Below are 14,174 nucleotides of genomic sequence, written 5' to 3'. Positions count from 1 at the left end.
TCCAGTCATTCACAACGTGTAAGACTTGTACTCTGTTCTTCTGGTGCACGGGCTGGTCTAAAAAATGTGTGATATGACTCACAGAAATTGCTTATACCCTTTATACTGCTGCTGCTGCTGCTGCTAATGTTTGTGCAATGATGCCTTGACGTTCCCTGGTTTGGATGTCTAGAACTGCATGCACACTGTGTGCCTCACTGCTGTCTTGGGGAAAACCACTCTTAATATTGTCTACAAGCATATTTCGATACTCCAGCATGCACATCTACCTTTCCAGTGGGAGAATCATCTGCCTAATTTACTCTTGTACCTTGGATCTAACAGAGTGACAACTCCGTAGTCAGCACTATTTCCCACCCTAAGAACCTGGGCATCATGTGGAAGATAGTTCAGCAAGAAGGTGTTCATGTGTCAGGCACTTCCATGAGGTCCAAGTCTATGATGTACATATTTTTGGTGGTGCAACACTCAAGGTTGCTTCCTACATCCCCTCCCGCCAACCAAGAACAACAGAGAAGGAATCATTATCCGCTTCATCTCTTTACTGTTGCATTTTCATCACTTCTCCCTCCTTTATTTGTTCCTCAGCTCCAGCACCTTCACTAACAGTTTGTCTGGTACCATGAACTCCCCTTGATTGCTGTAAGCCACCCTCCCATGGCACCCGCCTGTGTGACGACAGTGCGGAAATTTTTTTATATTGTTTTTCTTTCCGCATCCTCCTCTGCTTCCAGCTCTTCTTCTGGGACCAAAACATCTTCCCACAGACAATTCAAAGTGTGTTCCAGCATGTAGATGACCAGAATAGTGATGCTGATGATGGCATCATCAGTGCTAACCATCTTAGTAGCCATTTCAAAACTGTGTAGAAGAGTGCAGAGGTCCTTCATCTGTGCCTACTCCACAAGCATGATTTGCAAAATGTCCATACTATGATCACCCAGGCTGTGCAAAAGGACATACTGCACCAAGGCATGTCACCGCTGTCATAGTCACTGCAACATGTGCAGAGTGGAATTCCACCATATCTAAACATTGCAAAGTAAACTGTTAACTGGTAGGCCGAAAGACCTCTATAGCGATACAAGTCATTTACCTGCGGGGTGCATTGCCTCACCTGCAGTGTCTTCATCTTTACACTTGCAGGTTTGACAGTCTGTTTTCCTTGGATGCACCACTTTTTTGATCCTATTCAAAGTGCACCATTGAAATTTTGTTGGCAGCGGATTATTCAGGATACTCTCCAAGCCTGTGACAATAGAGCTTTTTTATTCAGGAACAATCAGGATCAATACATGATAAGCTTAACATAACATAATACATAATTATTAAGGTTGAAGGAAGACTTTAAGTCCATCTAGTTCAACCTGTTAGGGACGGCGGAACGCACTAAATATAAATAATAGGAAGTGCGTTCGCCGCCCGGGGTCCACCGTGCAGTAGGTGTAACAACCGCTGCTGAGTAATGGCAGACTTGCTATATGACGGTATACTGCGCTCGGGTTAAACGTCACCCAAGGTGCGCAGAGCGGACTCTGTTGAACTCACAGAGGTGCTAAAGCATAAATGCCGAGCCTGTTAGCTTCACAGGTCTCAGCTGGCGTGCACACACTGTATATGGTCAAAGGACACAGCCCAAGGCAGAGGTTGGTGTCCGTCTTGACCTACCGTGCATGCGGCATCGCTACCACGGACGCTGGTAAGTGCTGCTAGCAGCAGAGCGGCGGAAACTACTGCCGCTATACGACAGTGCCATGAGGCTTCACACTATCGGACGCTAGTGTAGCGGTGCGGTATGCACTGTGGCGTATGGCTTGCCATTGACTGGCGCTGACTATAACTCTAATTCCCAATCCACATACGTAATATCAGAGGGAAGGGGTTTTATAATGAGTCAGTCACCAGAATCATACATCCGTCACCATTCACACATAGCAAGTATAGTCTATACTAGAGCATGGCTGAATGAGATGGACCAATGAGATCTGGAACAGGACCTGGGCACATGACTCCCGATCTCCAATGGGAGATCGTCTCGTGAGCATGCCCAGTAGAAATACAGTGGGACTTAGTCTCTGGAACGGTCTGCTGCAAAGTAATCTCCTCTGCAGTAGAAAGACAGCAGGAGACCGCAGAATGTGAGGCTCTGGATTCCTGCAGAGCAGACGCAGAAACCTGACGCCAAACACAACCCATATCCTATCCTAACTTGCCCTAACATGTTGATCCAGAGGAAGGCAAAAAAAACCCATGTGGCAAACAGTAAGCTTCACATTGGGGAAAAAAATTCCTTCCTGACTCCACATACGGCAATCAGACTAGCTCCCTGGATCAACGCAATATTAAGGAAACTAGGGTATATACCCTGTAATATTATACTTTTCAAGAAAGGCATCCAGTCCCTTCTTAAATTTTAGTAGGGAATCACTCATTACAACATCATATGGCAGAGAGTTCCATAGTCTCACTGCTCTTAGAGTAAAGAATCTGCATCTGTGAGTATGCTTAAACCTTCTTTCCTCCAGATGTAGAGGATGCCCCCTTGTCCCCATCACAGGTCTAAGAGTAAAAAGATCATTAGAAAGGTCTTTGTACTGTCCCCGCATATATTTATACATTGTAATAAGATCACCCCTAAGCCTTCGATTTTCCAAACTAAATAACCCCAAGTGTAATAACTTGTCTTGGTTTTGTAGACCCCCTAGCTCCCTAATAACCTTGGTCGCTCTTCTCTGCACCCGCTCCAATTCAGCTATGTCTTTCTTATACACCGGAGACCAGAACTGTACACAGTATTCTAAGTGTGGTCGCACTAGTGACTTATATAGAGGTAAAGTTATGTTCTCCTCATGAGCATCTATGCCTCTTTTAATGCATCCCATTATTTTATTTGCCTTTGCAGCAGCTGCCTGACACTGGCCACTAAATGTGAGTTTGTCGTCCACCCATACACCCATGTCTTTTTCAGTGACAGTTTCGCCCAGTGCTTTACAATTAAGCGCATAATTATACATCTTGTTTGGTCTACCCAAGTGCATGACCTTACATTTATCCCCAATAAAGCTCATTTGCCATTTATCAGCCCAAGCTTCTAGTTTACATAAATCCTCCTGTAATATAAAATTGTCCTCCTCTGTATTGATTACCCTGCAGAGTTTAGTGTCATCTGCAAATATTGAAATTCTACTCTCTATGCCCCCTACAAGGTCATTAATAAATATGTTGAAAAGAAGCGGGCCCAAAACTGACCCCTGTGGTACCCCACTGCTAACTGTGACCAGGTCCGAGTGCGCTCCATTAATAACAACGCTTTGTTTCCTATCCCTGAGCCAGCTCTTAACCCACTTGCACATATTTCCCCTATCCCCATTTTATGTCAACCTTTTGTGTGGCACCGCATCAAAAGCTTTTGAAAAGTCCATGTACACCACGTCCACTGCATTCCCTTGGTCCAGTCCGGAACTTACCTTTTCATAAAAGCTTATCAGATTAATCTGACAGGAATTGTCCCTTGTAAACCCATGTTGATATTTGGTCATGAGGTTATTCTTCTTCAGATACTCCAGTATAGTATCTCTTAGAAAACCCTCCAGGATTTTACCCACAGTTGAGGTTAAACTTAAAGATTAAAAATAATGGTCTATCTATGACTGTGCTTAATTCCTGCAGTACTTGGGGGTGTATCCCATCTGGACCCAGGGATTTGTCAATTTTAGTGATTTTTAGACGCCGCCGTACTTCCAGCTGGGTTAAGCAGGTGACATTTAATGGAGAATTTTTATCCCTGATCATGTTATCCATCATGGGATTTTCTTGTGTAAATACTGTTGAAAAAAAGTCAATTAGCATATTGTCTTTTTCCTCATCCTCATCCACCATTTCACTAAGACTATTTTTAAGGGGACCAACACTATCATTTTTTAGCTTCTTACTATTTATATAGTTAAAGAATATTTTGGGATTATTTTTACTTTCTCTGGCAATGAGTCTCTCTGTCTCAATCTTTGCTGTCTTGATTTGCTTTTTACAGAATTTATTTAATTTTCTGTATTTATTTAATGCCTCACTACTACCTACTTGCTTTAATTCTCTAATTGCTTTAATTTTGTCACTTATTGCTCCCCTTACAGCTCTATTTAACCATAGTGGTTTCCTCCTATTTCTAACATGTTTATTCCCATACGGTACATATTGTGCACAGGTCCTATTCAGGATGCTGTGGTGTAGTGACCACTGTGTCCGCTAGGGGGTGCTGTGTGGGTGTCCCAGGACAAGAGTATAAGCATTTCCAGGGTCCTGATTGGTGTAGGATGCTGAATGATTGTAATGTATCTCAAGGTGGATGGCCTTGAGATGAAGACTTATGTATGTGTGGATCAGCGGTGATACTGCTGAGGTTTCGTGCCAGTGGATTAGGGAGAGTTACCTACAAATCCACCCAGGGGTGTGGTTAAGAACGTTATTGTAAAGTATGTGTGAATGGTTCAAGGACCTGTGGTGAGATCATAGCCATGTGACCCGATGGGTGTGGCTACGGACCATATAAGGTGACCAGGGTAGGTCACATGAGGTAAATGGAGGGACTTGGCTGTTCCTTTTTGGAAGGCCCCATCTGGGAGAGATGGGGGCTGGCTTCCTGACAGCCAGGAACGCTGTGGTGAATGGCTGCACATGTCTGATTATTCTCTGGAGGGAATGGATGTCTGCAGCGTGATAAAGGAACCATGAGGAAACCCTGATGTGGGTGAGATAACTGAGGCTGAAGAGCCTGTGTATGCATAACCTGTGTGACCACAGGGATTACAGAGCTGAACTCTGTCATGGACGCTATGCTGATGTTATGAAGTTTATGTTGCTGCTGTGGGTTTATGATGCTAAATAAACTGCATGGACTATGATTGTTTATGGAAAACCTGTGCCGGATCTGGTTTTGTGGCTGCTCAGCGAGTATCCCCTACCCGAATAACAGCGCTACCTTAAAATTGGTGGAGAATGCTATGGGCAGTGTTGTAGCCTTGCTGCTAGGATCAACAGAAGAGGACTGCAAAGTTTCGGTTGATAAGAGCAACGGTTTCCAAAGGCACATGGTGCAGTGCTGGCAACGCTGAGCCGGGAGAGCCGGTCAGTGGAAAAGACTTATAGGATACCCTTGCTGTAGAGGAGTCCGAGAACCTGCGCCGCCAGCAGGTGATGGTCGTGAAAGCCGTGTTGTACTGGCCAGGGTCAGAGAAAGACACTGGTGATTGCTTGGGTGCCTCTGCGGATATGAGGTACCTGAGGACCTGTGTGGCTGACACAGGTAACAGACAGGTGTTCATGTTGTACCTGGAGGGTTCAGTGAGCAAAGGTCCTCGAGGGTCAGTGTTGGGAGGTTCAGGGAGAAGAATCGGATCCCTGGAGCACGTGGTATGACCTTGGACCTGGTGAGGCATGAGTGTTGGGCACTCTCAGGAGGAGATGGATGTCCTGAAGAGCACCCTCTGAGCCCCTGGACCTGGTGAGGCCGGTGTGTTGGGAAACCCTGGGAGGAGGATTGGCTCCCTGAATAGCACCCGATGCGCCCTGTGTGTTGGACGGTCTCAGGTGGAGACAGAACGTCCTGAATAGCACACAGACAGGACACGTGAGTTTTGTGTGGTGTGTTTTTTTTTCTCATGTCTCAACTCAGCTGCGGTGGCTCAGTGGGAGTCAAAAAGGTGACAAGCGGCTTGCTGTAACTCGGCGGGGTTACGAAGGTGACAAGCAGCTTGCTGTAACTCAGGGGGTTACGAAGGGGACAAGCGGCTTCCGGTAACTCGGCGGGGTTACGAAGGTGACACCAGCAGCTGTGTGTGAATGGCAGCTGGTGGTGTCAAAGATCAGTGACAGCAGGAGCTGTGGTGGTGCCAACAAGGACTTTTGTGGTATCGTAAGAGACATAAATTGTGTGGTGGGAACTGTGGTCTAAGAAGACCGGTATAACGGACATGGGGAGATCCCGAAAGGAGGCGGTGGCCCAAATCGGGGTGGTGGTCCAGAAAGGGGCCAGTGTGTCAAAAGAGGAACAGCAATGTTCGTGTATGTTGTCTTCTGAATGTGGAATATTCTTTCCGGATAATGACAGGCTACAGGTGTGTACCGTAATGCTGCACCGAGAAGGAGTCTTGGGTCAGCTGGACTCAAAGTGTCAGGTGACTCTGACAGGATCTCCTCTCACTTTCTGTCTGACCGAGAAAATGGTCCAGGTTCACTGTAAACATGGGGTTACGGTGAACTATGCGGTAGACAGAGTAATGTTTGAGGGGTCCATAAGTGGTAAGTGCCAAGGGGGAGGGATACCCCCGACTTAGTCTATGCTTTGGAGAGGGGCCAGAACTTTGTTGTGTTTGATGATGTGTGGCAGGAGGTTGGGCATGTTTCTACTGTTGCGCTAACAGATATTGAGACAGTGACGGCTCCTGACGTGGACTGGACAGAGGTAGATGTGACCGGACGAAGGGGTACGTCTGTCCAATGGACGGATCTGATGTTTCATGACAGAACTGATGGTGACCTGATTGATAAGATGGATGAAGTATTCACATGGTTAGTGGGTAACTGGAAGGATTACTCGACAGGCCGGGGTGTCTCAGACTCTGGGGGTGACTGTGACTCTGAGAGAGAAAGGGAGCACCGAAGAGAAGGGCTAGAGAAGGAAGTCTCTGAGCTCAGAGGTCACCTGTCAACGTGGCAAAACGTGAATAAGATGCTTAGGGAAGAGATGGAAGAACATGTCAAATGGGAAAGAGTCCTGAGACAACTAGCCGAGAACAGGGTCGAGGAGCTCGAAAAATAAGTCTTGGAGCTCATAGAAACTGTAAGAGGTTTTCTGCGTGAGCAAAGAGCTGAAGAAGACAGTCACCCGGTCTAGTCAACTGTAGTGAGGGAAGTGTAAGTGGTAAAGCCAGAGCCTCCTGGCCTGGAAGAGAGCAAGGCCACAACCTTCAAGTTTGCGATTGATGTACCAGAAGATGTGCAAGAAGCCTATGCTGAGGAAGGTGTGCATGAGGCTTTCAAAGAGGCGGTCAAAGCGTGTAAGGTGCACTGGGCGCCTGAGACTCGGCAGTTGGTGATAATATCAGCCAGAGAAGATACATCAAACCGAGTAGCTGTCCTGAAAGAAATGCATCTGCAATGTCTTCACGCCAAACAGCTGGCTAGGCGGAGTAATATGAAAGCTGCTCGACGCCTTGAGTTAGCAAGGGAGGCTATGGATCTGCTGGGTTTGCGGAAAAATGTAGTTCCGGTTCCTAAAGGTCTGATTGGGAGAATCATTGGAAGATTCGGGAAGGTAATGCAAGACCTTGTAAATATCTCCGGTGTGGTGAGGGTGAGGATCCCTCCTGATGATGAAGACCAGGTATCCAGTGAAGAGGGTATGTTTACCGTCCTGGTGGTTGGTTCCGTGGAAAACCTGAGAAACTTTCGGATACTCTTGGAGTATCGAGTGGGGTACCTGCAAGAGATTGAGCAGTTAAGGCTAGACCATTGGCGGATCAATAAAGAGGTACGGAGCACCAGGTGGCAGCCGCCTTCAACCCAAGATGTAAGGACTGGTTCCTTCAAGAAGTTACATGGCAGATGGCCGAAGAATGTCAGAAAGTGGTAGTTCGACTAGCAGGACAAAGTTGAAAGAGCGTAGTTCCTGTGAAACGCTGAATGAGTCAGACTTAGGCCAGACAGTAGTCTTAACCAAGACTTATGACCACACTTACCGGGGGAGCTGGTCAGGGAATGGAACAAACAGGGAAAGGAATGTGATGACTAAACAGTGACTGATGACGCAGACAGACTGTGACTGGAGGGCCAAAGATCAAGGCAGATATTCTGACCGCTGGGGGCGGGAGAGGCCTAACGTAGAGATGAGGCCGGATGACAGATGGAGACGGTTCTCTCGACCTGTGGGGCAAAGTGAAATGAGTGCCCGGTCTCGAGATCCCGGGGTAATGTTGTGTGTTCAACCCCACAAGTTTGAACAGAGGGGGGAGGTATGTGGTGTAGTGACCACTGTGTCCGCTAGGGGGCGCTGTGTGGGTGTCCCAGGACAAGAGTATAAGCATTTCCAGGGACCTGATAGGTGTAGGATGCTGAATGATTGTAATGTATCTCAAGGTGGGTGGCCTTGAGATGAAGACTTATGTATGTGTGGATCAGCGGTGATACTGCTGAGGTTTCGTGCCAGTGGATTAGGGAGAGTTACCTACAAATCAACCCAGGGGTGTGGTTAAGAATGCTATTGTAAAGTATGTGTGAATGGTTCAAGGACCTGTGGTGAGGTCATAGCCATGTGACCCGATGGGCGTGGCTACGGACCACATAAGGTGGCCAGGGTAGGTCACGAGGTAAATGGAGGGACTTGGTTGGTCCGTTTTGGAAAGCCCCATCTGGGAGAGATGGGGGCTGGCTTCCTGACAGCCAGGAACACTGTGGTGAATGGCTGCATGTGCCGGATTATTCCCTGGAGGGAATGGACGTCTGCAGCGTGATAAAGGAACCATGAGGAAACCCTGATGTGGGTGAGATAACTGAGGCTGAAGAGCCTGTGTATGCATAACCTGTGTGACCACAGGGATTACAGAGCTTAACTCTGTCATGGACGCTATGCTGATGTTATGAAGTTTATGTTGCTGCTGTGGGTTTATGATGCTAAATAAACCGCATGGACTATGATTGTTTATGGAAAACCTGTGCCGGATCTGGTTTTGTGGCTGCTGAGCGAGTATCTCCTACCTGAATAACAGCGCTACCTTACAGGATGCTAATAAACGTCTCCCATTTTCTTTGTGTATTTTTATGTCTCATGATATCGTCCCAGTTAATTGCACCAAGATCATCTCTCATCCGTTGGAAATTTGCCTTCCTGAAGTTTAGTGTCCTTGTAACCCCTCTACTACACATCTTATTAAAGGACACCTGATAACTTATTATTTTGTGATCACTGTTACCCAAGTGACCCTCAACCCTTATATTTGATATGCGGTCTGGCCTGTTGGTTAATATTAGGTCTAGCAGTGCCCCCCACTCTTATTGGGTCCTGAACCAGTTGTGAAAGGTAATTATCTCTAATAGTTGTCAAAAACCTATTACCTTTGCTGGAACTGCAGGTTTCGGATCCCCAATGTATTTCAGGGTAGTTGAAGTCCTCCATAATAATGACTTCTCCTTGAGTCGTTGCTTCATCTATTTGCTTGATGAGGATATTCTCTGTTGCTTCCATTATTTTTGGAGACTTATAACAAACCCCTATCAGTAATTTATTATTTTTTCCCCTCCCCTTATCTCCACCCTCAGGGACACTACATTTTCATTAGATTCATATACACTCACTGGCCACTTTATTAGGTACACCATGCTAGTAAGGGGTTGGACCCCCTTTTGCCTTCAGAACTGCCTCAATTCTTCGTGGCAGAGATTCAACAAGGTGCTGGAAGCATTCCTCAGAGATTTTGGACCATATTGACATGATGGCATCACACAGTTGGCGCAGATTTGTCGGCTGCACATCCCTGATGCGAATCTCCCGTTCCACCACATCCCAAAGATGCTCTATTGGATTGAGATCTGGTGACTGAGGAGGCCATTTGAGTACAGTAAACTCATTGTCATGTTCAAGAAACCAATCTGAGATGATTCGAGCTTTATGACATGGCGCATTATCCTGCTGAAAGTAGCCATCAGATGTTGGGTACATTGTGGTCATAAAGGGATGGACATGGTCAGCAACAATACTCAGGTAGGCTGTGGCGTTGCAACGATGCTCAATTGGTACCAAGGGGCCCAAAGAGTGCCCAGAAAAAATTCCCCACACCATGACACCACCACCACCAGCCTGAACCGTTGATACAAGGCAGGATGGATCCATGCTTTCATGTTGTTTACGCCAAATTCTGACACTACCATCCGAATGTCGCAGCAGAAATCGAGACTCATCAGACCAGGCAACGTTTTTCCAATCTTCTACTGTCCAATTTCGATGAGCTTGTGCAAATTGTAGCCTCAGTTTCCTGTTCTTAGCTGAGAGGAGTGGTACCCAGTGTGGTCTTCTGCTGCTGTAGCCCATCTGCCTCAAAGTTCGACGCACTGTGCGTTCAGAGATGCTCTTCTGCCTACCTTGGTTGTAACGGGTGGCAATTTGAGTCACTGTTGCCTTTCTATCAGCTCGAACCAGTCTGCCCATTCTCCTCTGACCTCTGGCATCAACATGGCATTTCCGGCCACAGAACTGCCGCTCACTGGATTTTTTTTCTTTTTCGGACCATTCTCTGTAAACCCTAGAGATGGTTGTGCGTGAAAATCCCAGTAGATCAGCAGTTTCTGAAATTCTCAGACCAGCCCTTCTGGCACCAACAATCATGCCACGTTCAAAGGCACTCAAATCACCTTTCTTCCCCATACTGATGCTCGGTTTGAACTGCAGGAGATTGTCTTGACCATGTCTACATGCCTAAATGCACTGAGTTGCCGCCATGTGATTGGCTGATTAGAAATTAAGTCTTAACACACAGTTGGACAGGTGTACCTAATAAAGTGGCCAGTGAGTGTATATTATCACGCAGGATGGGTTTTAAGGATGATTTTACATATAAACACACGCCTTCCCCTCGCTTATTTGAGCGGTCATTTCTGAACAGACTATAGCCCTGTAAATTAACCGCCCAGTCATGGCTCTCGTCCAGCCATGTCTCAGATATCCCCACCATGTCATAATTATGTTCCAACAGCATTAACTCCAATTCCTCCATTTTGTTGGCGAGGCTTATGGATATAGTATACATGCACTTTATGTATCTCTCTGTACCTCTATTCTTTCTTAAATTAACTGTTCTAACCCCACCCCCAATTTCATTCTTTGTTCCCAGGTCTCTATCTGCACTGTCTTCCCCTCCTATAAAAGGAATACCCTCCCCCGTCCCTAGTTTAAACACTCCTCCAACCTTCTAGCCATTTTCTCCCCCAGCATAGCTGCACCCTCCCCATTGAGGTGCAGCCCGTCCCTAGCGTAGAACCTGTAGCCAACTGAGAAGTTGGCTCAGTTCTCCAGGAACCCAAACCCCTCCTTCCTACACCAATTCCTGAGCCAATTAATTAACCTCCCTAATCTCCCTTTGCCTCTCTGGCGTGGCACGTGGTACAGGAAGTATTTCTGAAAATACCACCTTGGAGGTCCTTGCTTTAAGCTTACAGCCTAATTCCCTGAAATCATCTTTAAGGGCCATCCACCTACCTCTAACTTTGTCATTTGTGCCAATGTGCACCATGACCGCTGGATCCTCACCAGCCCCTCCCAGCAATGAGTCGGACTCGAGCGCCAGGTAGGCAGCACACCGTTCGACAATCCCTGTCTTTGTGACAGATTTCCCTATCTGTTCCTCTAACAATTGAGTCCCCCACTACCAGCACCTGTCTGGCCTGCCCTGCTCTCCTATTTCCCCCCTTACTGGCTTTCAGAGGACATGTCTTGCTGCAGCAGTGCTACTCCTGCACTAACACTCCCCTCATCTGCCAACTTAGCAAACTTATTGGGGTGTGCCAGATCAGGACTAGCCTCCCTGGTGCTCTTCCCTCTTCCCCGCCTTCTAACTGTCACCCAGCTAGCTGTTTCATTGTCCTGCAGCCCCATCCTAGCATCTCCCCCTCACCTATCCCATTGAGCGTCTGCTCAGTGAATAGAAGACTCCTTTCCATATTGTCTATAGATCTCAGCTGCACATTTAGATCCGGTATCTGGGCTTCCAAATGCACAACATGCTCACATCTCGCACAGCAGTATGCACCCTCGACCGGCTGTTCAAGGATTTCATACATGCGGCAAGACATACACTGGATGGCATTGGCAATAGTAGAGCACATCCTAAGGGGGATTGCACCAGACAGAAAATATAAGCAAAAATAAATAAAAAGTATTAATAAAATATAACAGCAATTCAGTAATACCTCCCTTGGAAACTCCCTGAATCCAAAGTCACTGAATCACAAGTCACACACTTACTACAGTTCACACTTACGCTCAGGTCACACTCAGCTCGTTCACACTCACAGGCAGAAGATTTAAAAGAATTTTTTTTTCCCTTTTACCAGCACACCAGATCAGGAATGAATCATTTGTGTGTCTCTATCTGTGCAGAATCTGCAGCAGGCTGCTTCTCTCATACACAGACACAGGGAAACAGGAAATACAGTCTCTGTGTGAGCCTCTGGGAGTTTTTTTTTGTTCTAACTTTATGAACAGCATACAAATTTAGTAACTAACTGGAGTTGTTGTACCAAACATATTCCAACAAATTTTTGCCAGGGTCCTATTATCTTAGGCATCTAAATTCCTTTTTGCCTTATTTGTGATATGCACCTACGTACTTTTACATGTACATTGCTTGATTCCTTTTCTCTTTTCTATCTTATTTTGTGTTTTACGGTCTATATTTTTGCTCATGTTTATGTCGCTGCTATTCTTTTTTACATGGTGCTGTGAACATAGACCCATTACATAATGAGCATTTTGGGTTTTATTAATCTATACTTATTTTTTCAGCTTGGGATACTAATCTACTCAAATGTTTAATATTGCTCAATCTACACAGAGTCGCATATCTTGGAACAATTTTTTTGGAGGAGTGTCGCTGCCGTATTATGGGCTTGACATGTGGATTTACCATGTTTTGTTTTTTTAAATATTTTTAATAGTGTCTTTTGTTTGAATTGTTGATTACTAAATAAAGTATTGTTTTTTATTCATATTTATGGTGATTCCTACTTTTCAGCATGTACTTCTCTCTTTGGTTTTGTTCATGTCATGCAATAACATGCTGCAGGTGATCCCATTTATCATTTAGTGTTTTTTGTTTCTTTGGTGGTGCCCTCTTTTTTCTCTTTGTATTCAGGTTTCTCCATTATCGCACCTGGCTCTCCCTGGCTGCATGTACAGTGAAGACAGCCATTGCTCTAATTCGACCTGGATATGATATCTTTCCAGGACTCTTGAGCTGTGTGACTGCGATCTCCAAGGCATACTGTATTATTTGAACACTGTCTGATTGTGGTGAGCTATGGCTGCACAGTACGGAGGTGGGGGAATTCTATCCCCACTGTTGAAATGCGTGTCTGTTAAAGGGAGAGGTTGAGGGCACGTGTGGAGGCCCTAGAAAAGGTGAAGGAGCCAGAAGAAGTGGAGGAAGTGTTAGATATAGAGGTTTGTCCCACAAGCATTGGGGATTCAAAGACTTGTGTAGCTGCCCCTTGGCCACCTGCCCCCTCTGCCACCAGAGTCAACCAGTGCCCAGTCAGCAAGATTTAATGCCCCTGCCCATATTTGCTCATGCAGGTGTCAGTGATGAAATGCACTTTGGCAGACACAGATTTTTTCAGAGAATGGGTGATGCTGTCTGTGACATGCTGGTTTAGCACTGGCATATCTTTCTTAGAAAAGTAATGGTAACTGGGCAAGTGGTAATAGGGGCTGTAACGGCCATGAACTTTCAGAAACTGTCTGTATCCTCCAGGCAGAAACGCAGAAGAAACAGATTGGAGATAATGGAGTTCAAGTTCTTAGCTTTGGCATGTGTAGGAGGGAACATTCTTTTATATGACCATAGCCGGCGGGACCGAGAGCTGGCTGATGTGCTGAAAGAGGGTGGAGTACTGAGAACAGTACAAACTGCTGGACTGTGAGTGAGGCTCTCACTCACTGTGACTGTAGGAGGTAAATAAATGTAGTTTCTGCGGCCAGAGACCTCTGTGAGAAGACTTGGCACAGTGATGGAGGAGGAAGATGCAGCAGATGTGGTTGATGGGACAGCCGGAGGTTTGGCGAGGCCCACTATTTCGTATATTAGCACAGTGAGATTCCCACACTTAGGCATGTTGATTGCGCATGTGCCAGTTAATTTTTCAAGGGAAACACATTGACCCCTGGTCCCTAAGGCAACAGAATTGGGGAGGCATTCCAATGCAAAGTGGTTGGAACTGGCAGCAGCAAGCCTTGCGGCGGACAGCAGCTGTTTCAGGCTGTTTTAGCCAAATATTTCACAATTTTACTCATCAGTACAAAGTACCTGTTGCCAATTTTCTGAACTCCTATATTTTCATAAATGTGTTTGTTGGACTTGTGTATATGGGTGCTGCTGAGTCTGAGCAGATAGCACTGCTGGACATCTTCCAGT

Source organism: Dendrobates tinctorius, unplaced genomic scaffold, assembly GCF_039654945.1.
Source record: "Dendrobates tinctorius isolate UK_male_01 unplaced genomic scaffold, ASM3965494v1 ptg000004l, whole genome shotgun sequence".
Taxonomy (NCBI): Eukaryota; Metazoa; Chordata; class Amphibia; order Anura; family Dendrobatidae; genus Dendrobates; species Dendrobates tinctorius.
The sequence above is the reverse complement of the archived record's forward strand: the minus strand, read 5'-3'. Positions refer to the sequence as shown.